At 37.0% G+C, this 22,797-nt stretch overlaps 1 protein-coding gene across 2 annotated transcripts in view; it reads right to left on the reverse strand.

Annotated features, from left to right (window-relative positions):
- The window catches only part of LOC145660698 (limbic system-associated membrane protein-like), a 1,132,467-nt gene that overhangs the window by 634,321 nt on the left and 475,349 nt on the right, over nt 1–22,797 (reverse strand). The window lies entirely within an intron of this gene.

A 22,797-nucleotide genomic window follows, 5' to 3' on the forward strand; every position in this document is an offset into this window, starting at 1 on the left:
GAAAAGTGGGCGAGCCCATACCTACGTCACACTACTTCTGCTAGGGTTCTTCTCGTCATCTGTGAACTGTACGTAGATCGCACGGTAGATGTTTCCAGGTTAAAACCTTGCTACAAATATATTGTTATCTCATTTGTCAGTGCTCTGTCTTAAGACAGGTGCTAGTCCACTTCCCCAACGTGGCTAAGGAAGATAAGTTAGGCAATAGCACAGGACTACGGAGGCCATTTCCTTCTCTTCTGGTTCAAACAAGGGATTGATAAATAACACATTAGAGATGGAGTAGAGGAATAGGCTCTCAATTAAGATTAAGAATACCAAGGATAGAAACCACTATGGCAAACTGGAAGTTGAGGGCTGGATTGGAGGAATAGGTTGAGAATTAAAACTAGAGATACAAGAGATACAAAGGGCTATGGCGAAATGGAAGTTAAGGGCTGGATTAGACGAATAGATTGAGAATAAGGATTAGAGATACCAAGAATACAAAGCGCTATGGCGAACTGGAAGTTAAAGGCTGAATTAGAAGAATAGGTTGAGAATTAGGATTAGAAATGCCATCTATACAGTGGGCTATGATGAACTAGAAATTAAGAGCTGGAGTAGAGAAATAGATTGAGAATTAGGATGAATAATACAATGTATATAAGAGCTGTATAATTATGGATATATTACATAGATGCACACTGACACATGTTAATTAATATTTCTCCTTTATAAAGGACTCTTGATTTTTTTACAGTGCCAAGGAAGCAGAACCTTCGAAAAGGGTCTTGGGAAATACTTAGGGTGCAAATATATAAAGCAATTGGAAATTCCAATTTACGTACGGTATCTTCTTTCTTCATAATCGCAGTGATACACAAAATATAAAATAGAGTCGTTATTTCTTTAATGTGATAAGTGACCAGCGTTCAAGCTGAATTCTCAGTAAAGCAATATATATATTTTTTTTAAAAAAAAATGAAGTATCGTATAGCAAGGAACACGTACGGTGTGAAAACAGGAGGGAGTATTTTTAATGCGTCCCGTAGAGTAAAGAAAAAAAAATATATGGAATTGAGGAACCTCCTGAAGTTTCTCAGCGTGGTAGAAGAATAAGTAGAAAGACAAATAGCGATAATCCTAGCAGGAGGAATGGAAAAACGAAACTTTTGTTGAAAAAAAAAAGCCAGAAAATAGTCCGCAAGAAATGACTTTTCTTTATCCAACAAAACAACAGCACAACAACCATCATTGTAAAATGCCGCCTGATGGATAATTTATTGGTGATTTTTTCATATGGATATTCTCCCACCTCCAACGAAAACTTACGAACCAACCAACCTTATTCTCTCCGAAGAAGCCATAATTCCTGATCTCCAGGCATACAGATAGTTTGTCACCACAGAAGTCACGGGAGATAGTCCATAAAAGAACAAAAGTTGAAGACGATACCATGATTTACATGACAAAAGAGGATCGGGTTTTTTATTATCATTGCCTTATGGGTATAACAGGAGGGAGAGCGCTCGAACATGAAAATTCTAAAGTAAAATAAGGTATAAACTTCGCCATTTTTTGTCCTTATGACGCCGAAGGAATTCATAACCATTGGACACCCATTGTCCTTCCATGGCAGGAAATGTTATTTGTCAAACTCTGTAGGAGAAAATATGCGTTCAGGAGGATGGAAGAAATTGAAGATGAACTTCTTTTTAAGAACAATAATGGATACAAGTTTCGAAAGAAAACTAAATGATCAACCCTTCAACTCATTTTTATTTTTCTAATGAATCATGTTTTGCAAGCATCCAAACATCAAAGATTAAGTTTGAATTCTTCTACACTCTATACTAGTAAAATAAATATATCGTACAAAATTCCGCTTGTGTATCCGGTAAGAATAACCAGTTCAATAAAACAGGTTATTGCAAGTTATGTAAGCTGGAATACAAAAATATACTAATTTATCAACACTACTGATATATGTGTGAGACACGAACACTATAAGAAGAAGAAAAAACAGAGAATGGGAACGTTTGAAATATGATGCTAGAGAAGAATGATAAAAATTAGATGGACGAACAAAGCGTTAAATCAGAGGGTATTGGAAAAAGTAAAAATAAAAAAAAAAAGTATAATAAAGAATATTTCAAAAATACACGATAGAAGCATTGGACACATTTTGAGACATGAAGAAGCCTCGTTAGTAGCTACGAAAGGAATTGCAAAAGGAAAATACCTAAAGGAAGGCCTGAATGGAAAATATGGACCAAATAATACAAGACATATGGAAGAGAAGCTACAAAGAAATGAAAAGTCTGGCTCAGGATAGGGAACGGTAGAAAACTGTGTCAAACTATTATACAAGATGTAAGCAAGCAAAAGGAAATAAAAAGTATGGCTCAGGATAAGAAAGAGTGGAAAGTTGTGTCAAACCAATCGAGAGATTTCCGATCTGAGATGATATTGATACTTAGCTTTTGTGAAGTGGTTCAAAATGTTTAAAAGAGGGACATCAATTATATCTGTAAATTATGCGATACTAAGTAGGTTCATAAATGTTGAACTTGGGACGAAGCATCTGAAATACTTTTAGAAGATAAACCACTGCTATCCTATATAATGTCAAAGAAAACTTTTGCATGTGATAGACTCCTAGAAGGCTATGTAAGGTGCTTATGTTGTTAGATATTCGAGAAAATAATCTATCTTCTAAAAATATACTGTTCTATGACAGTATCATCCATATACAATGATTTTAGGCTCTTCATAATTCCATTGACTTCAATGGGAAAATTTCTTCTTTGATTGTTTCGTATATATATATATATATATATATATATATATATATATATATATATATATATATATATATATATATATATATATATATATATATATATATATATGTGTGTGTGTGTGTGTGTGTGTGTGTGTGTGTGTGGGTGGGTGTAGCGTTGCCTACGAGAGAAGAGTTGAAGCTGGCTCGTCTCGAAAGCTCTATCTCGTACCAAAATTTATGTTTCGACTCGTCTCGCCTCGTGGGAAACACCTTACTTGTGACTCATGCTAATCGAGACTTTTCTAAACCTGTCACTGATGAACTTGATTGAAACAAATCGCTTTAGCCGTCTATTGCAGAAAATAGATTTTAAAAATATATTTCGTTCAAGAGTTATTGTGTGGAGTAACGGATAAAATCAGTTAGCGTGATACTGATAACATTACAATCTTATAAGGCCCACTAGCGTGATAAAAATAACATTACAATCTTATAAGGCTCTCTAGCGTGATAATAATAACATTGTAATCTCATAAAACTCACTAACGTGATCCTAATAACATTACAATGTTATAAGGGCCCACTAACGTGATCCTAACAACATTATAATCTTATAAGGTCCACTAGCACTTGCGTAATCCTAATAACATTACAATAAGGCCCACTAGCGTGATCCTAATAACATTACAATCTTATGAGGTCCACTAGTGTGATCCTAATAACATTACAATGTTATCAGGCCCACTAGCGTGGTACTAATAACAGCTTTAAGATAAAAGTTAAAATGAGACTATTTATCGTATTCTTTTGTCTCCAATCGTTTATTTTGTTAACTAGATAGATTAAAGTGTTTAACAAGACATGGTCCGCATAAGCGCAACTTATAATGTAAGAGGTATATAAAAAAACTAGAAAGAGAAGAAAGTCGATATCCATGTATAGCACATACACAAGGACGCTGCAATAGTGTCGACAGCAAAATAGATGCTGTGAGACTCGAAAAGGGTCCGCAGTATGTCTTCCTTCCAGGCGAAAGTGCTGTTCTTGGTTACAGAAATGTACGAGCAATTGGGAAAAGGTCACGGAATGTGGAATTACGACCTCGGATTCCGCCCGGATCTTATATTATTACACACACACACATACACACCAAAAGACTGAAAGAGAATGAGAGACTTAGCATAGGGCTAGCTGCACTTCTGCAGCTGGAGACCAAATTAACACAGAGTATATATTTCTATGGTCTTGTATTTAATGCATGTATAATGAAGTACTAATGCATGAAGAAACAGTGGGCCGGGAATTACATGTAATTAAGTATCTATAAAATGTTACATTCGTAAAAAAGTGATTAATAGTCTAGTATGATGTATCGATCTACAATGTACAACACAACGTTCTTTTTCTATAAATCTCCCTCGTGGCTATATAGCTAGCATACAAGTCTTCCGCACGAGAGAGCGGGTTCGATTCCCTGTGGGGTCACATGTGCTTCGGATCCCACGTTAAGAAGCCTAATCACTGCGAAATTAAAATACCGCTAATTTTACAGTAATTATGTAATATCTTCAAATAGATAAAAAGATAATCGAAATATGGAACAAGAACGCCCTAGACAATATTATTTTGCATGAAGTACCATTATCACGAGTCACATAACAGCTTTGCAGCCATTTATAAACGGGAAAATAAACGTCGATTTTCTAAATGGCTGGAAACTGAAAGCAGATAAGTGAGTCATGATAAGGTATCTCATGTAAAATAATATTGTCTAATGAGCTCTTGTTCCACTTTTCGATTATCTTTTATCTATTTGAAGATATCACATAATTACTGTAAAATTAGCGGTATTTTAATTTCGCCGTGATGGGCCTCTTAAACTGTAGGCCTACTTCTTATGTAACTTGGTCTTGAATGGGGTACTAAACTGCAAATCAACTACCCAACCATGTGACTTCTCCACAGTTATTGGCAGGTTTTCTTCCAGAATTGTTTTCCCAAGTAGTGAGGGGAAACAAAATGTGATGGGCCCGCAGGGCATGCCATGTACAAGAGGGGTATAAAATTGCAATTTCCGGGGAGGGGGGCGCATGTCCATTTATTGTATATACTGTCTATTGGCTGTATTGGTTATATGGATTAGTATATACACTTTTCACTGCAGGCTTTGCAAACTTATTTTCTGATCATCCTCGTATATGAATGACTTGATTGGAAATTTGAGCATAAAATTATTATTTGATTCTCCATTATTCACTTATTTCATATTACTTCATCAACTGATCTAAGGTCAATATGATATTTCATGTTCATGCTTTAAGTACATATAGACCCTAATAACTTATATTTATAAACACAAGGAGGTCCTGGTGTATACATACACTTTATATATTTCTTTAAGAGGCCTCATCACTGCGAAATTAAAATACCGTTAATTTTACAGTAATTATGTGATATCTTCAAATGGATAAAAGATAATCAAAATGTGGAACAAGACCTCCCTAGACAATATTATTTTACGTGAGATACCTTTATCACGAGTCATTTATCTGCTTTCGATTTCCAGCTATTTAGAAAATCGGCATTTATTTTCGCGTTTCTAAATAACTGCAAACGGAAAGCAACTAGATGACTCGTAATAACGGTACCTCATGCAAAATAACATTGTATACGGAGGTCTTGTTCCACATTTTGATTATATTTTATCTATTTGAAGATATCACGTAATTACTGTAAAATTAGCGGTATTTTAATTTCGCAGTGATAGGGCCTCTTAAGGTCCTCACTTCTGTTGAGATGTAAAATTTCAGTGTAAATTCCTACTTCTGGTGGAAAATGAGCAACGCATGCGTGGGTTATCCATGTGTGCGGTACGACGCTCATCATTTCACACAACGGTAAATATTTTCTACTTTCGTTGTCGGGTGGTCTTTGTAACACCCCAGTAAACATTCACATTCAAAATAGATGAGGGAGAAAAGAAGACCTTTTTTGTTGCTGGGGCATATGGGAGGCCAACATCGACAATGAGGAATATGGAAGTGCGTCTTTTGGACCTCCCTCCGACCTCATGATTACAGTGGTCAATATTGTTAAACTTGGTTGGAAAAAGGGTGTGTAAAAAGGCGCAAAGACTTGGAAGGGGATGGTATTCAGTGTCACCGGAAACCATAAAGGCCTCCAGATGGACCACCTCCCTCAGTCAAAACACAGAGACACCTTTGACAAGTAGGATGATACTCCAACGACACGCATCACCTGTTTTGAACCTTGAAACCATTATGAAGGGACTCATTCTGCATCAGTTCACTCTCCAGAAATGACATCCCCTTTGCAAAACAACCCCTGTCTCTTCCTAAAGCCCAGGCAAAAACATGCTCCCTTTTTGCCAATATTTTGGATGTTTACCACACAGTTAAACATAAAAGGGACCCCCTAGTGGTGTTTTTGATGGAGTCTTTCATTGACAAAATTCTTTTCGCACTTGCAGATATTTGTTATGCGAACCGTTAGTTCATGCGGCAAGCACTCGCCATCAGACATGGCACTATGTTTTGCATTTATATTTTTTCTTAAACCTTCTAGTGTTTTAGCACACGGAGAACAACAGATCGGTAATTTTTCGTTACGTGATGTTTGGTCAGCACACATTCCAATGTCTGAACCTGGGATTACTACTTACCAAACGAGGTGGCTCACCAATTGCCTCATGATGATCCATACTACCAAATGTTGTATAACCTCAATGGCAATTGATCTCAGACCAACCGATAGGCCATACGTAAGCACTTTATCGCATCTTATACAAGTTAAATTTATTTCATGTTAATATTTCCAAAGTTTATAAAATCAATATTCTGTTAACTTATTTTAGTCAATGTGCTTACCACCCATTTGACTTAATTATGTTGTTTATTGAAGTTAGGTTCTTTTTTTCAGCACAGGGGCTACGTAAAACGTTGGCCTACAGTTCAAAGTGGAACTGGAACCGCTAATGTGTTCAATGCTCTCCCACCAGTATCTAACACAGACCCAGGCACAAAAGACACGCGCCCACACTAGCCACTAAACTAGCTGGAAGGTCTTATGTCACTCAATTAGATAGTTCGTTTCTTAAAAGTTTCTTTTAAAAAAACTCAGAAACAACTAGTAACAATACACATAAGGAGCAATCGATTCACTTTTTATTTTATCGTGGTTGAAAAATACTCATAATTCTTTTCCTGGTGATTGCTAAATAATTAACCAATAGAACTAAACCTAATAATAGAAAATACCGAAAGATTGAGATTCGTACAGTACTTAATCTTTTTAATTAGAAGATTCTGGTAAAATGTTCCTTGTCCTGTTTCATACAATGAACATGGTCGCTCACTCTGAGAGAAGAACGCAGACTGATAGTATTCGAGAATAAAATTTTGAGACGAATATTCGGATCCAACAGGAACAGGATTGGGGAATGGCGAATTGTACCGTTTGCCAAACATTGTTAGTGTCATAAAGTCTAAGAGGCTTAGATGGGCAGGTCATGTGGCCAGAATGGAAGAAAGTAGGAACGCTTTTCAAAGTTTTAACTGGAAATCCAAACAGAAAACAACCATTAGGAAGACCTAGGCGCAGTTGGAAGGACAATATTATGTAGCGCGACACGTGGGGGCTTGAGGAAAACAAGCTCCACGTGGCTTACTGATAGGAAAATCAATGATTCGTAGCTTTAAGGAACACTTATTCTACCATTTGTATTTGGAATATGGAATAGTTAGTTCACTCTTCCAAGTAGGTCTTTAATCTTAGGTTATTAATATTTGTAAAAGTGTCAGTTTGTTCCTAATAGTTCACAGTCAGGCTAGCTCCTAAAAATTCACAGTCAGGCTAACTCCTAATAGTTCACAGTCAGGCTAATTCCTAATAGTACACAGTCAGGCTAATTCTTAATAGTCAGGCTAATTCCTAACAGTTCACAATCAGGCTAACTCCTAATAGTTCACAGTCAGGCTAATTCTAATATTTCACAGTCAGGCTAATTGGTAGTTCAGAGACATTCTAATTCCTAATAGTTCACAGTCAGCAAATAGATGTCGCTAATTGCGCTGCGTCCTACCTGACACCAAACAGGCAATTTGCACACGAGGTGAAGACTTGAGGGGAACAACAAGTTATTTTAATGTACTGATACCAACTTGATAAATCACGCAAAACATCTCTTTTGCATTTATTTACGTTTTTTTTTCTAATATAACTAGGAATTGCAGAAAAAAACAAAGACAGCGATAACAAGAGATGAAAACGAAATATGTTCAGCATTTTTTTAAAAACACCTTTGAGATCCTCCACCCAAACACACACACACATTGAGACGTTTCTCTAAACGATTAAGCAACATGATATATATAAAAAAGATAGAAGCTAGAATAGCCTCATTGAGAGTTGTAACCAATAACTACATGTTATTCTTTTTTTCTCTCTCTCTCTTCCTCTCGGAAGTCTTTCCCCCAAAATTGGTTTTCGTCTTTTGCTCATCTCCAGGGACAAGAGGCCCAAATACTCATTGCAATTCAACGAAGGATGGCCCACACTCACACACACACACACATCCTCCTTCCTTCTTTGCCGACAACGGACAGTATACGTGCGCAGAATCGAGGTCAGAATCCACGATCCAAGCAAAAGCTTGTATCACATCCATTCTCGATGCTCGACAGTTGACCGTTCTGGCGTTGGCCATAAGTCTTGTGAATTCAGACACACTAGAACACACGAGGCATTTTCGCTTGCTGCTTCTTGGCTTGGAAACTTCTAAGTAAAGGTCCTCGGGGACAAGAAGAAGATTGCTGTTACAGTGTTGAGATAACAAGAATATTAACCCATATTTTGTGAGCAACCGTGATTAATTGGACACAGCACTCACTTATACCCAAATGCTGTTAATATTCTGAAATTGTTAGGATCATTTATCTTGATTGCTGTCAGGATTGTTTTGTCACTTAACGTGTCATTATGCAGTCATCCTTCAGACACGCTAAAGACACCGACTTTGATCATATTCCTCTGGAATTTTATATCTTGGCAGGGAATAATGAGTTAAATAAAGTCTTAAGTTTATTTTTGAAGAAACAAACTACAACGCATACCGAAATCTCGTATACTAACAATTCAACCATTACTACCTAAATATTCACTTCTTTTTCAAATGAAATGAAATATATCAATTTAACATCCTTTAGGAAAAATGAAATAAAATCTTTGAGTTTTACGTCCCACGTTATGCCGGTTATGCTAAATGAGACAATAATGATGAGAAATGAATGAAATGGTGGAATGAAGAAAATGGGAGGAAACGGGAGAACCCTGAGAAAACCCACGCACACGGTGTTTGTCCACGACAAAATTCACTTGGCGCGAGCTGGGGTCGAACCAGGGACCTCATGCACTAGAGGTGAAAGCTCTACCACTGAGTCACCCTTTAGGCTAAGGGAAACTTTTATTAAGACAAGTGAATGGTGATGGAAAAATAAGTGAAATGAGAAAGTGAGAGGAAAAACGGGAGTGCCCCAAGAAAACCCACGAATATAATGTTGTCCACCACAAACTTATATGGCCGGGGATCGAACCAGGGACCCCACGGACCAGAGCTCTACTAAGCCACCGTGTTTCCACTTCTCTTTCAAGAAGCTATGGTTGCAATAAGTAATAAATAAATAAATAAAAACACTTACCACTTCACTAAACTTTTTTGCTCCCAAAAGTAAATTTACTCCTAACAAGACACATTTGTGAAGTGTCCCCTCGGGATTCGTGTATAATTGATTCAAATGCAAAGTTCCTCTAATGTGTATTGTACTAATTTTAGCGGTCCATATTGGTAATTTGCATATTTATGGGCCTTCATATATCCGGAATTCAATCATAACACTACTAGAACGCTCAGATACAAAATTGCTTTTAGTTTCTTTAGATGTAACTGGACATGAATGTGAACATAAGAAAACAAATTGGATCAAATACTGCTTCTCTGACACATATTACCCACCCCAGCCGCCATCTTGGATTCGTCATATTGGATTCAACTTTCCGTTTTTCAAACGGGAATAGGTGCATGTGATACATCAAATTCATGTACAATTTTCTCGGAATTTCTTTGGTGTAGTGAGGTTTACCGTACCTTATACCGTTTGCAAGGTATAGTAATACGTACATAAATCAAACCTGCAATAATGACATACATAAATCAATCCCGTATAGAGCGATGGAGTTCGGAGTATTGCAAGACAAAATATTCAATAAGTTTAAAAGTAAAGATATTGTCTTTGATAGAATGCAATTAGAAGAGTATCGAGAGGGGCGCGTCTCGACTATGCGGGGGATTGCTATCCATGGAGCTGACAACACTCTAAGTCCCAGTATGCGTTCTTTCTCTCTAATGGTTGCTCCTAATGCAGAATACAACATTTTTCTCATGAATACAGCTTCAAATGACAGCGCTTTTTTCATGAACTTAGAGAACACCAAAACCAAACAAGAAGAGACAGAGAATCGAGAAAAAAGAAATAAATGAAGAAAATGTGTTCAGAGGGAAAGTAAATAAATGAAACAGGAAGGCAAGCCTCACAGAGTGTGGTATAAAAAAAAAAAGAAAAAAGCTAAAGAAATATAGATGGAAAATGTCAATAGGCAAAAGGTGAGTTTGTGTTTTACGATCTTCTGCAACGACCTTTAGCATTCAGCTATCATAGGAGAGAACGAAAACCATCTGCAACACCGGGAGTCAAGGCACAGCAAAAGCTTCCGTGTACGGGAAGGGGATTCTGCTCAAACAATGATACCAACTGAGAAAGAAGTTTCCTTTTGAAACTGTTACATACGAGGGTGACTCAAAAAGTAATGCTTCCCAGCCCACTACTTGGCCAATAGTACCGCAAACTTTCTGAACTGTTTACCATTAATGCACTGATGTTTTTAAGCTATAGAATGTCACTTGCTTCACCTTTCTATTTCTTCTTGTTCTAGAGTAATGAAGCAATCTGTGGCATCCAATAGTGACGTCCGGTTGAAACAGCGGGCTGTCATTGAATTTCTGACTGCGGAAGGTTGTGTGCTCAGGAACATTCATCACCGGCGAAGAGTAGTCAATACACCATTACGACCCGGAAACGAACCATCAGTCAATGGAATACCGCCACACATCCTCTCCTCCAACAAAATAAATAAATAAATAAATAAATAAAGTTGTCCCATCTGCTGGCAAAGTGTTGTTGATATTCTGCTTCATCCTGCCTATAGTCCGGATCTTGTGCCCTGCGACTTTTGGCTCTTCTCCAAGCTTAAGTACCACCTTAAGGACCAATGCTACAGTTGTGATGCGGAGGTAGAAGCTGCAGTTCGGCAATTGTGTCGCCATCAGCCACCACAATTCTTGGCCAACGGCATGAAAAACCTTGTTTCGCATTGGCGCAAGTATATTGCCCGTAATGGGGACTATGTTGAAAAATGATGCCACCATTTGTAGCTGACGTTGCGAGCTTTCCACTGATACCTGTGCATTGGTGCTATCTGTCAAACAGAAATAAAGGTATCACCTTAGAGGCATTACTTTCTGAATCACCCTCGTATGAGAAAGAGTTAAAAATAAGTTGCATCTATCTATAACTAGCGTCAATTACCTGCTTCGCTGGGTCAAAATACGAAAAATTAGTAATATGTTCCGTATTAGTAATATATTCTGTATTAGTAATATGTTCCGTATTATTAATATGTTCCGTATTAGTAATATGTTCCGTATTAGTAATATGTTCTGTATTAGTAATATGTTCCGTATTAATAATATGTTCTGTATTAGTAATATGTTCTGTATTAGTAATATGTTCCGTATTAGTAATATGTTCCGTATTAATAATATGTTCCGTATTAGTAATATGTTCCGTATTAGTAATATGTTCTGTATTAATAGTCAGTCACTTTTTACTATTACTGAAGCGCTCTCAAATCAATAGAAACAAAGAAAATATAATGAAAAATTAGAAAATAATAAGTACTGTAATCTATACAAATAAGAATTAAATATTACTGTTGTAGGCTGAATTTAGATGTAAATGGCATCGGAAGTGTCACTGTTCGTCTAAGTTATCCCGAAAACTAATATCGACCCTAAGGGGGCCCGGTGGCTCAGTAGTAGAGTTTTTACCTCCAGTGCTTGGGGTCCCTAGTTCGATCCCAACTCGCGCCGTGTGGACTTTGTGGTGGGCAAACACCGTGCTCGTGGGTTTTTTCGGGGTTCTCCCCTTTCCTTCCACTTTCTTCATTCCACCATTTCATTCATTTCTCATCTTCACCGTCTTCTTTAGCCTAGCCGGCATAATCGTGGGACGTAAAACTCAAAGATTTCATTTCAATATCGACAGTACTGTAATTCGACAATATCCATCATATATATATCCCCTCTCCCTCAAGTTGCAGGACTGAATTCGGATTTAAATGGCATCGGAAGTGTCACTGTTCGCCTCAGCTACCCCGAATGACACAAATATAGGTCATTTTCGATCATTTCGACCCTTCTCCTCCTTCCCTATGTTTTATTGTCAAAGTAAAATGATAAGAACCATCCCAGGCCCAACCTCATCTATGTTGAAAATTTGATGGAAATCGGTTGGCTAGTTCAAGAGTTATTAAGTCGTTCTTAGTCATTTTCGTTCTTATATATATAGATTAGACCTTTGGTGAGTGATCCCAAGCAAAAACATACCAGATTCTTGTTGAAAAAGAAGTCAAATAGTCCCAGTTAATCGTTAGCAACACTGAAATGATGAAAAAATAAACATAGAAAGGATTGAAGAAGGAAGAAAGGTATGTCTAGCTGAGTAAATAGAAACCGCGGAATAGTTTGGCGAAATGGATTTGCCATGTATGACCTTATCTCCCAAAGGGCGACCCTCTATATCCATACCTCTCTCTTTCATATGAATGTGTACATACAAAGTGAATGTGTGTGTGTCCTCACAACTTTGGAACCTTCCGTATTCCCGTTTTGCTTCTCCATTTTTACTCTACAGACTGCCGAAAGCATCACATCACATGGTCTTGTCATTTTCTTTTTTTTTTTTTTATGATGTCTTGGAGAGAAGGGGGGGGGAAATGTAAGAGAAATGAAGAAACACATACTTAAGAGAAAGAAAAAAAGAAAAACCGTTTTTATAAAGAAAGAGAAAAGAAAAGGGAAGAGATGTTAGAATAGAAACTTGTGTGTTATCTTCCGTCTACAGACCCCAGTCACTTTTGAGTAAAGTGACCTTTCTCGGAAATTGAAAGTAAATCTCAGTTGTCACAGCAGTGGACTTAAAGTCCAACGAAAGAAATGTCAGAGCTAAGGAAGAGAATAAGGAGAATGGATAGAAAAAAGGGGAAAACCAAACCAAAGAGGATAGAAGAAGATGTTCAGAAAATTTTATGTGAAATGACAACAGAAGCTCGAAGATGGATATTCCTGAGGAGAGAGAGAGAGAAAAAAAATACGTTTCTATCCCAGGAGGATGGACAGTTTTAAAGAAGTCAAGAACGTACAAGTTCTACTGCCACCACAAGATGTGAAAGCTTATTAAGGAATAATGGAAATAATATCGCTTAAAGAAAACCATTATTGTGACAATTATCTTTATAACAATGATAAATGGTCACAATTTGATGCTGCATATCCTCCACTGACATTCAGGAACAACTCACCATTTCAAAATTTTAGTGAATGACACTATTTCTTCTTTATCTACGTGCCATCTTGAACATTTGCTTTCTGCAAACACTTCGAAAAATGATTTGGGAAGGAATATTGTCTAAGTTTTCCCCATCTCCAGGCTAAGTAGTGTTCGAAATGTATTTTTTTCAGTTGAACATCCCACGATTATGAAAACCATGGTAAAGCAAGTGAATAATGATCAAAGAATTGGTGGAATGAGAAGTGGGAGGAAACGGGAGTATCATCCCCCCTTAAAAAAACACGGATCCAATGTTGTCCACCACAAACTTACTTGCCGGGGATCGAATCAGGAAACCCACACACCGAAGGTAAGTGCTCTGAAATGGGAGAATATTAAATTTCGCATACAGCAGGCTGCAGAACCTTGAACACAAAACGGCTACGAAACCATGGGTTACAAAACTGGTGTTGCAGAAAATGAGCGAAAGAAAGACATGGAAACAGGTTGATACTGAAGAGGGAAAAAAGATGTATATAAAATTAAACAACGAATTGCGAAGAGAAACAGACAGAACAAGGGAAGAGCTTTACCAAAGAAAATGCGAGGACAAAAAGAATTAAAAAGAGTTGGGAAATATGAGGAAATCTGTGAGAAAGTTTGCTTCGAATTCTGAACAGAAGGTTGTATGAAAGAAGTAATGAAGAAGTTGAGGAGGAACAGCTCGGGTTCAGAAGAGGTAAAAGGTACAAAAGATGCAAGTAGATTATTAAAGGTGATCAGTGAAAAATTTATAAGAAAATGGAAGGAAGTGAAATCTATAAAACTTGGGAGGAAACAAGAGGTATTACAATGGCAGTAGAAAATAAGAATGCGAAAGTAGTCAGCGAGAGAAGTGAAGTCTTACACAGATGGAAAGAATATAAAGTAAGGAGAGGTCGTGTGGCCTAGGTGTTGAATTAGAAAATCAACTACGTAAGGATGATAAAGGGGTTAGTAATCTTCGGGATGTGTTTGAAAAAGCTATATCCGAGATTAGCAATGGAAAGACAACCAGAACAGATAATATACAAATCGATTTCATTAAGAATATAAGAGAGAAGGGCAAGAAAAAATTGTTCCGACTCTCCAATGAAACACGAGTGGCCAAAAAACTTTCTGAAGACCATAATGATACTAATGGGTAAGAAATCAAACCCAGAGAGATGTGAGGATTATAGAAGTATTAGCCTCATATCTCATGCATCAAAAATATTGCTTAGAATTCTGAACAGAAGATTGTATGAAAGAACAAATGAAAAAGCCGAGCAGAAACAGTTCGGGTTCAGGAGAGGTAAAGGCGCAAACGATGCGATTGAATTATCAAAGGTGATCGGTGAAAAGTTTAAAGAGAAAGGGAAAGAGGTGTATGTGGTATTTATTAATCTAGAAAAGGCTTTTAACTGCGTGAATTGGAAATTGTTGTTGAAGATTCTAAAGAAGGTTGGGTTGGAATGGAAAGATACAAGATCGATAAGTAAAAAAAAGTAAATGTTTGAATAAGGGAGGAAATGACAGAGAACAGTGTAATGGAAAGAAGAGTTCGACAAGAATGCTTTCTCGACAACAATATTTAATATCTTTCTAAAAGAGATAATGAAAAAAGTACATAATGAAAATAACATTTTAGTAGGAGGGAGAATGATTAGATGTATGCGGTTTGAAGATGATATGGCGCTTGTTGCGGAATCTGAAGAGAAAAACAATAAGATGTTAGAAACTTGACGAAGAGCTGTGAAGAATATGGGATTAAAATAAGTATTATAAAGACAAAAAACCATGGTGATTGCAACGAAGCGGTAGGTGTCAAATATAGAAGTAGGAGAGAAGAAAATAGAACAGGTAACACTTTTCAATACCTGGATAGTATTATTAGTGATTATATGAAGTGTGAAGGTGAAATAAAAGCAAGAATAGGAATAGCGAAAGGAGAATTTAGAAGGGAAAAAATATTATTTTGTGGAACCTTGAATAAAGAGTTGGGAAAATTTGGGTGGAGTATTGTACTGTTTGGGTCAAAAACATTACGCAAAAATGATAAAAAAGACTGAAAGCTTTCAAAATGTGGGAGTGGAGAAGAATGGAGAGAATTATCTGGGTCGAGCGGAAAACTAATGAGAATGTGTTAGAAATGACAAGGGGGGAAAAGAAATTTTAGATATTATTATGAAGAGGAAGAGAAACTGGTTGGGACATTGGCGAAGAAGAAACTGTATCATGAGGAACATGCAAAAGGGTATGGTGACAGGAAAGAGAGGAAGGAGTTGAAGGAGACTGCAATTAATGGAGAATTAATTAGAAAAATTGTAGGTGAAGTAGAAGAAATCAGCGAAAGACCTTGCAGCATGGAAACTTCTCAGTTGCGGCAAATGACCTACCAATAATGGCAGAATACCTATGATGATGATGATGATTTTCCTAGCCAATATTTTTGTAGCTAATATGACTTGGAAAAAGAGGATGATAAAGAAGAGAATGTGTACATGTGTGTTTTTCATAGCTAAGTGGTAGCACGTAAACTTATGAGCAAAACGAATATTGAAAAAGGTCCTTACAATACATTATAATTAAGTGTGTCATTAAGAATTTCGACCACTGTATGATTAATTGATTTTGAGAATCAATATTATTTTGAAATATTATATCTATCTATGTATCTATATACTGTGCAGGATGGTTGTAAATTCAATGCCTATTTTTAATTTAAATTATCCTAGAAACTAGCATCAGCTCTAGCTGGCGTCTAATACTGTTCACTAATGTGAGGTTTACCATTTATGATTTCAGAAGTTGAACCAATGTAAACCACAAAATGGCTGGTGTATACAGTGTAGAAGACAGAGCTAGATTGCCGCCAGGTACGAAATTTGGAGATCGGTGGTGCAAATGCAGAGATGGTGGAGGCAAGAGCGATGTAGGAACGTAACGCTTAACTCTAAGACAAAGAAAAAAAACTGTCGTAAGAAATTAAAAACAACTGGTAGTGTCAGCTGCAAATCGATCTTGACAGCCCTCAACGTTGACGTCAGTTTCCCTTGCAGATGGATTGGACGCTGGGTACCGACAGAATGGCCCGTACGCAGCCCCGGTCTAACCCCATACGACTTCTTCCTTTACGATTGGGTTTAAGAACAAGTGTAGAAGTTAAAACCAAGGCATATTAACACTCTTGAACAAAATATCCGTGAAATGTTTGCAAACGTTCCAGTTGAGCTATTAAGAAGAGCCGTGGATTCTGTTCCTAAAGATTCCAAAAGTGTGTGGAAGATACGGGTGCATACGTTGAAACCCCAATAACTTAATAACCAAATGGTACACCCGAATAATGTATTCAATGGACATAAAAGTGTGAAAAGTTGTTTACTTTTTGAATTATTCATTGTTACAAATATATATACAGTAGAGCGTCGATTATCCGAAGTAATTGGGGGACATGGGTGTTCGGAAAACTGGTTTGTTCGGATAATCGAACTGTACTGTACTGTACTGGACTGTACTTCTACAGCCAGTGCCAAACCGACAGAAGTGTGCTGATTGTTGAAACACAGCGACTGGCGGCTTGGCCGATCAGCAGCGCCTTATGAAGGCCCCATTAGAAGCAATGTTCCGCCAGCGGTGGCTCAGTGCGGCGACTACTGTGGGAAACTTGGTTTGGGAGTGAGGGGGATGATGGACGGTAGGATGGGAGAGTAACAGGTGCGAGCGAGTATACAGTTCGGTTAAGCGGTCGTTCGGTTGACCGACGTTTGGATAATCGACGCTCTACTATATATATATATATATATATATATATATATATATATATATATATATATATATATATATATATATATATATATATATATATATATATATACATATATTAACAACCTCACTGCATCTGAGCCTGATTTAATGGGGATGAAAGTTGCTTAAATGTGATGCAGTAAGGCTGCTTCTGTCCACTATCCGGAATGGACAGGAATAAACCATAATTTAGCGAGAGGTTAATAATAAATGAATGACAGTAAATAACTTTAAATAACAACTATATTCTGAATTAATAATTTAAGTGTGATGTGTGATGTTGTGTGTCTGGATATGAACATGACACTCTCAGTCGCAGAACCTACAAACCTCTGAGAATTTAACATAGACCACAACACAGCCGATGACATACCTGGTAAGCCTGTTGCTAGAACCATGAGCGATGATTGAACTGAATACTTGATGTCTGGTGTCCAGCTGTCAACCAACAACTGGATGTCGTCTGGTCTCGAACCTGCGACCGAGGTTTCACGCACCTCGTTCAGCTTCTTCCTCGGATGTTCACGCTTCAATCGCTCTATCCAAACTTCTTCCTCAATGCAACAAAGAATAGCTTTTTATTTCATCTTCCAGATGATGGAATGTGTCCCCTCAACTTTGGAATGACGTCAAAATGTCATAGCTGTTAGAAACTTTCGTTTCTCCATTGTTGTGCCATGTCCAAAACTCTCAGACAGTTTATTTCTGCTAATCTGCATATTATGTCATATCCGAAATTATGTATTCTGTGAACAAAGCTGAATACACAAATATTTTACAACAACATAGAGCTTACACGCTCTTTTCTTAAATTCTGTCTTTTCATCATAATGTACACATTGTGTGGTATTCAGAGAGAATTCGTTAATTGAGTTTTAGTTACAGTCTAGTTAGAGTCATACTAACTCTTTGCTAAGGAAGGTCCACATTTTGGTATTCAGAGTCTACTTTGAGTACAACTAAGAAGATGATTTGGGTATGATTAACTTATATAACCCCAATGCATCGGTGAGTAAAATAAATGTGGCAACTACGGAAAAGTAGATGAGCGCATGCGTAGTCTGTAAAAATGAAAAAACATGAATTACAAAATACGAAATGTTGTGTCGCATGCTAAGTCGTGGGTAAAAGATTAGCCTCTGCTCTCGATTAATTAGTCACATGTGATTAACTTCGTCCAATACTACGTCCTAATCAGAGACTCTGAATACAATTTTGAAAACCCTCCTTTAGTCAACCCTGTAGTAAGATGTTAATCAGACGTGAAAACGACTCTGCATAAGGCCCATTATGTCTAGACGACATATAAACAATAACAAACATCATGCGTAATTTCTTACTACATGACAATGTTTACTTTTTCTGATTCCGGATTAAACACAACATAACTTTATTTTATTAAGATTTCGAATCAGATTAACTTTTAAAACAATAACAATAAAATGATACTAAAAATTGATTAATTATCGGATCTATCCACTATATATATAAAAAATTTGTTGTCATGCTGGGCTACATCTTCGTGTCACTTAATAACGCTAAGTATGCAGATCTTCAAGTTCACAGGGAATAAAATAAACAATGAAATTTCATGGTGGTCGCAACATTGCATTCCAAGTGGAAAAACAATAATACAAGAACAACAAAAATCTCGCTCATGTCACATTACATCAAGGTGATTCGTTTCTTAAAACCTATCCAGTTTCCCCTGCCACTCAAATATCAGTAAAACTAACAAATGCATGTTGTTGGATCAACAATAGATTTAATTCATTATTAAAGTGTAAAATGTGAACAGTTTGCAAACAGGAACTAACAAAAATACATGATTTCTTCGTAAAAAAAATATATATATATATATATATATATATATATATATATATATATATATATATATATATATATATATATATATATATATATATATATATATATATATCCAGAAGCTTGTATCTGACGAATCGAATTAACGAAGTTTATTATATAAAAAAGGTGAAACGTCTAGCCTTCTTAGAATATTAATTTCAATATACGTCAGACACTGCAAATCTCTTTTGTTGGCGCACTGACATAATCCTTTTTTTCATTTTACCTTTTCTAGCTGTTCCCAGGCTATAACAAGAATGCATTTAATATGAATACAGGAACAAAACTACTTTCTTAACAAACTGACTTTTTCTGACCTTCTGGAAAGGATTATACGTGTATAAATAATGAATGTGGTTTCTAACAGATTTCCATTATCTTATTTTATATATAGGCGTACAATTCTTTGATTTTATTAAAAGAAGACTACCAAGTTAGGCTTTTAAGTATTTCTTCAAAACATGTCTTGTCTTATTAGTAGCAAGTCATATGACAAGTAATTTTTTTTAAAAAAAAGTATAGATACAAATTGTACATTTAAGGGCAATGGTCGATCATTTGTTAACTTACTTTACCACTAAACTGTGGGAATATTATTTATACCCACATATAGAGGTGGTTAACCTCTAAAACTCCATCCAAAATCTTCAGAAGCTGAGTCCTCCCGGCTGATCTAGCATGTACGAGGAAGGACCAAAAACTAATGTTACAAGGTCGATGTTTCTGAAGTTTCGTCTGTTATAGAGGAACGAGGAGTGTACGATAATATTAGTACATGGAACTGGCAACTGTGGAGAGTTTCAGCCAATAACCGCTTGCGGCGCTAGTTGTATGTAAACACAAATGGACAATCGTTTGGGAAACTGGTCTCGCGAAGAAGTCAGACTGGTCTCGCCGGTGTCATACTCGTGGAGGTTTTGGAAAGAAGGCACACAGTGACCGCTGACCAATACTGTGAGACCTTGACACGATTGCGCTAGAAGGAAAGCAAAAGAAAACGGCCAGGACCTCTCACCGAGGGCGTCATCTTCCTTCATGACAACGCGCACCCGCATACAGCGCAGAAGACCGCCACGCTGTTGAAGTAGTTTCGCTGGGGCATCATCGACCACTCTGCTTACAGCCCGGACCTTGCTCCAAGTAACTTTAAAGTGTACCTTAGAGGCCATCGCTTCGCTTCAGACGAGGAGTTGAAACATTTCGTGACAAGGTGGCTAAACACGCAAGGATAGGATTTTTACCAGGAGAGAATCTTCAAACTCAGCCCATGATGTGACAGATGCCTCAAACGACATAAAGACAATGCCGAGAAATATCCTAATGTATGTACTATATGTTGGTTGTATTGGTTGTATGATATAATCTATACGCGTTTCACTTCAGACTTTGTAACTTTACTTTCTGATCACCCCTCGTAGCACGAACTACTTTGGTGCACGTGGTCCGTGATTCGAATCTCGGTGGGGAAGTATTGAACGAATTACAGTGGTTCGAATTCCACTTTAAACTGTAGGCTCACGTTTCATATAGCTTCAGTCTGAAAAGGAATCCAAAACTAACAAACAAACGAAAAGTCCAGGCTCATTTACTCACACGAGAAAACAGGAATTCCAAGGCCCATATTTCCTAAATAAAATATCAAATCACTGTACATGCTATTAAGTTTTTTTTATATATAGTTATTTAAATATATTCTTTAAAACTGAATTCACTAAACGAGACATCCGAATAGAAAAATAACTCCATAAGCTTTAAGTAACATTAATTTTATTACATTTTGAATCACAAACGTACCATTTTTCCCCCATTAAAGTACACTATCTAAAGAATTATTGTCTGTTATTGCAATTCGAAGTGTATCCTAGAAAAAGAAAAACCTATGCTCAAATCAATCCTCACTTGTGTGACTGTGTCTTACCGAACTGCACGATGATTCTGGTTATTTTTCGTGCTGATCATCAAATGATTGTTTTATTTATATACAAAGTACTTTACATAGCCCTTTCTGTAGGGTTGCCACCTTTCCGAAACTAAAGCTAGGGACACTTCATGGGGAAGAAATATACCAGTGGTCATTTTAAAGTAATAATGTAATATGTCTTTTTAGTGAAGAGCTGGCACTGTTTATCAAGTTATTAAAGGGAAAATAGGAGAACTTAAATCAGATAGGTTTTATATCAATGAATATACGTTTAGAAAATATTATACCAATTTAAATAGTATTTAGACTATACTGTATAGAGGACTATTTGTTGCGTATCTAAATATGCAAAGTAAGGAGCAGGAAATGATTAACGTATCCTAACACTTTAATACAATAACAAATGGAAGTATTTTAATAAAGTCCCGACAGAGCCACGCCTAGACGCGAGACATTTTTGTTCGAAATCGGGATTGTTCCGATAACATCGGTCTGACATTTCTGCTATCTGAGGAAAAAATTGTAAACTAATTATCGCTTCACTATCAAAAGAGTTTGATCATAAAATTATCCTTACACAAGTATTATTTTTTCCTTGTAATTAAGCATCATTCAGTACATATAGAAGGCAAAGGATGCCCGTACTACTCGAAACAAGGCTTAGAAGGGTGAAATACGAGGGCATATCCAAAAGTTTTCGGACTGACACGGAAGTATCATCCTACTGATAAGCCGTTCGTGGCGTGTGGTGCAATCTATGGGAGAAATAATGTACTAGTTTGAACTGTCTAGCTGCGTTATTTCGTTGGAGACTGTCATTTGAATCAGATGCTGTGAGTTAAGCTCGCTTACTGCAGGACAATGCTCCAGCCCACAATGCAGTACTGAAAGACTATGACTTGCTCATCTTTTTGCTCAGGTTTAGCACTGCAGCTGCGAGTGGAGAGTAAATGAATGAAGGACATTATATTAAATATTAAAAATCCTTGTGTGAAATTGAACAATACTACTGTCTTATAATCTTTAGAACTCTAAAAGTCTTTAGTGGTACTTTTCTAATTCAGAATTACTTCTGGAAGAGCTCCTTCGCGGCTATATGGTTAGGGAACGCGGCTCTGGCGCAGGAGGCTTGGGTTCAATTTTCGGTGGAAACACATTATTTCGATCCCATGTTAAGCTCTAGATCCAACTCTCATATAGCCTCGGTGCTAAATTCCAGTCCAACTAACCAACTAAGTGTCTGAAATGAAATGAAATCCTTCAGTTTAACTTCCCACGATTATGTCCTTTAGGCTAAGGGAGACGGATGATTAAGGTATGTGAATGATGATGAAATGAGAAAGTGAAAGGAAACGGGAATGCCCCGAGGAAACTCACAGACAAGATGTTGTCCACCACAAACTTATTTGACCGCGGGTCGAACCAGGGACCCTACGCGCCAGAGGTAAGTGCTCTACCACGAAGAATTCGCGCCCCCCAAACCAGGGGTGGATCCAAGGATGGGCTATAGGAGCTATAGCCCTGGGCTTCAATCCTGCTTTACACTGGATAAAACGGCAAACTATGGTTTAGCCCCTCCCTTGATCATATCCTGGATCCGCCACTGCCCCCAACTAATTGTCTGAAAACTAAAGTTCAACAATAGTATCATCAGCCATTACTTGTTTGTTACACTGGAGAATATCTTTACATTATTATTATTATTATTATTATTATTATTAGTATTATTATTATTA

This window comes from Thermobia domestica, chromosome 9 (genome assembly GCF_964235325.1).
Source record: "Thermobia domestica chromosome 9, izTheDome1.hap1.1, whole genome shotgun sequence".
NCBI lineage: Eukaryota > Metazoa > Arthropoda > Insecta > Zygentoma > Lepismatidae > Thermobia > Thermobia domestica.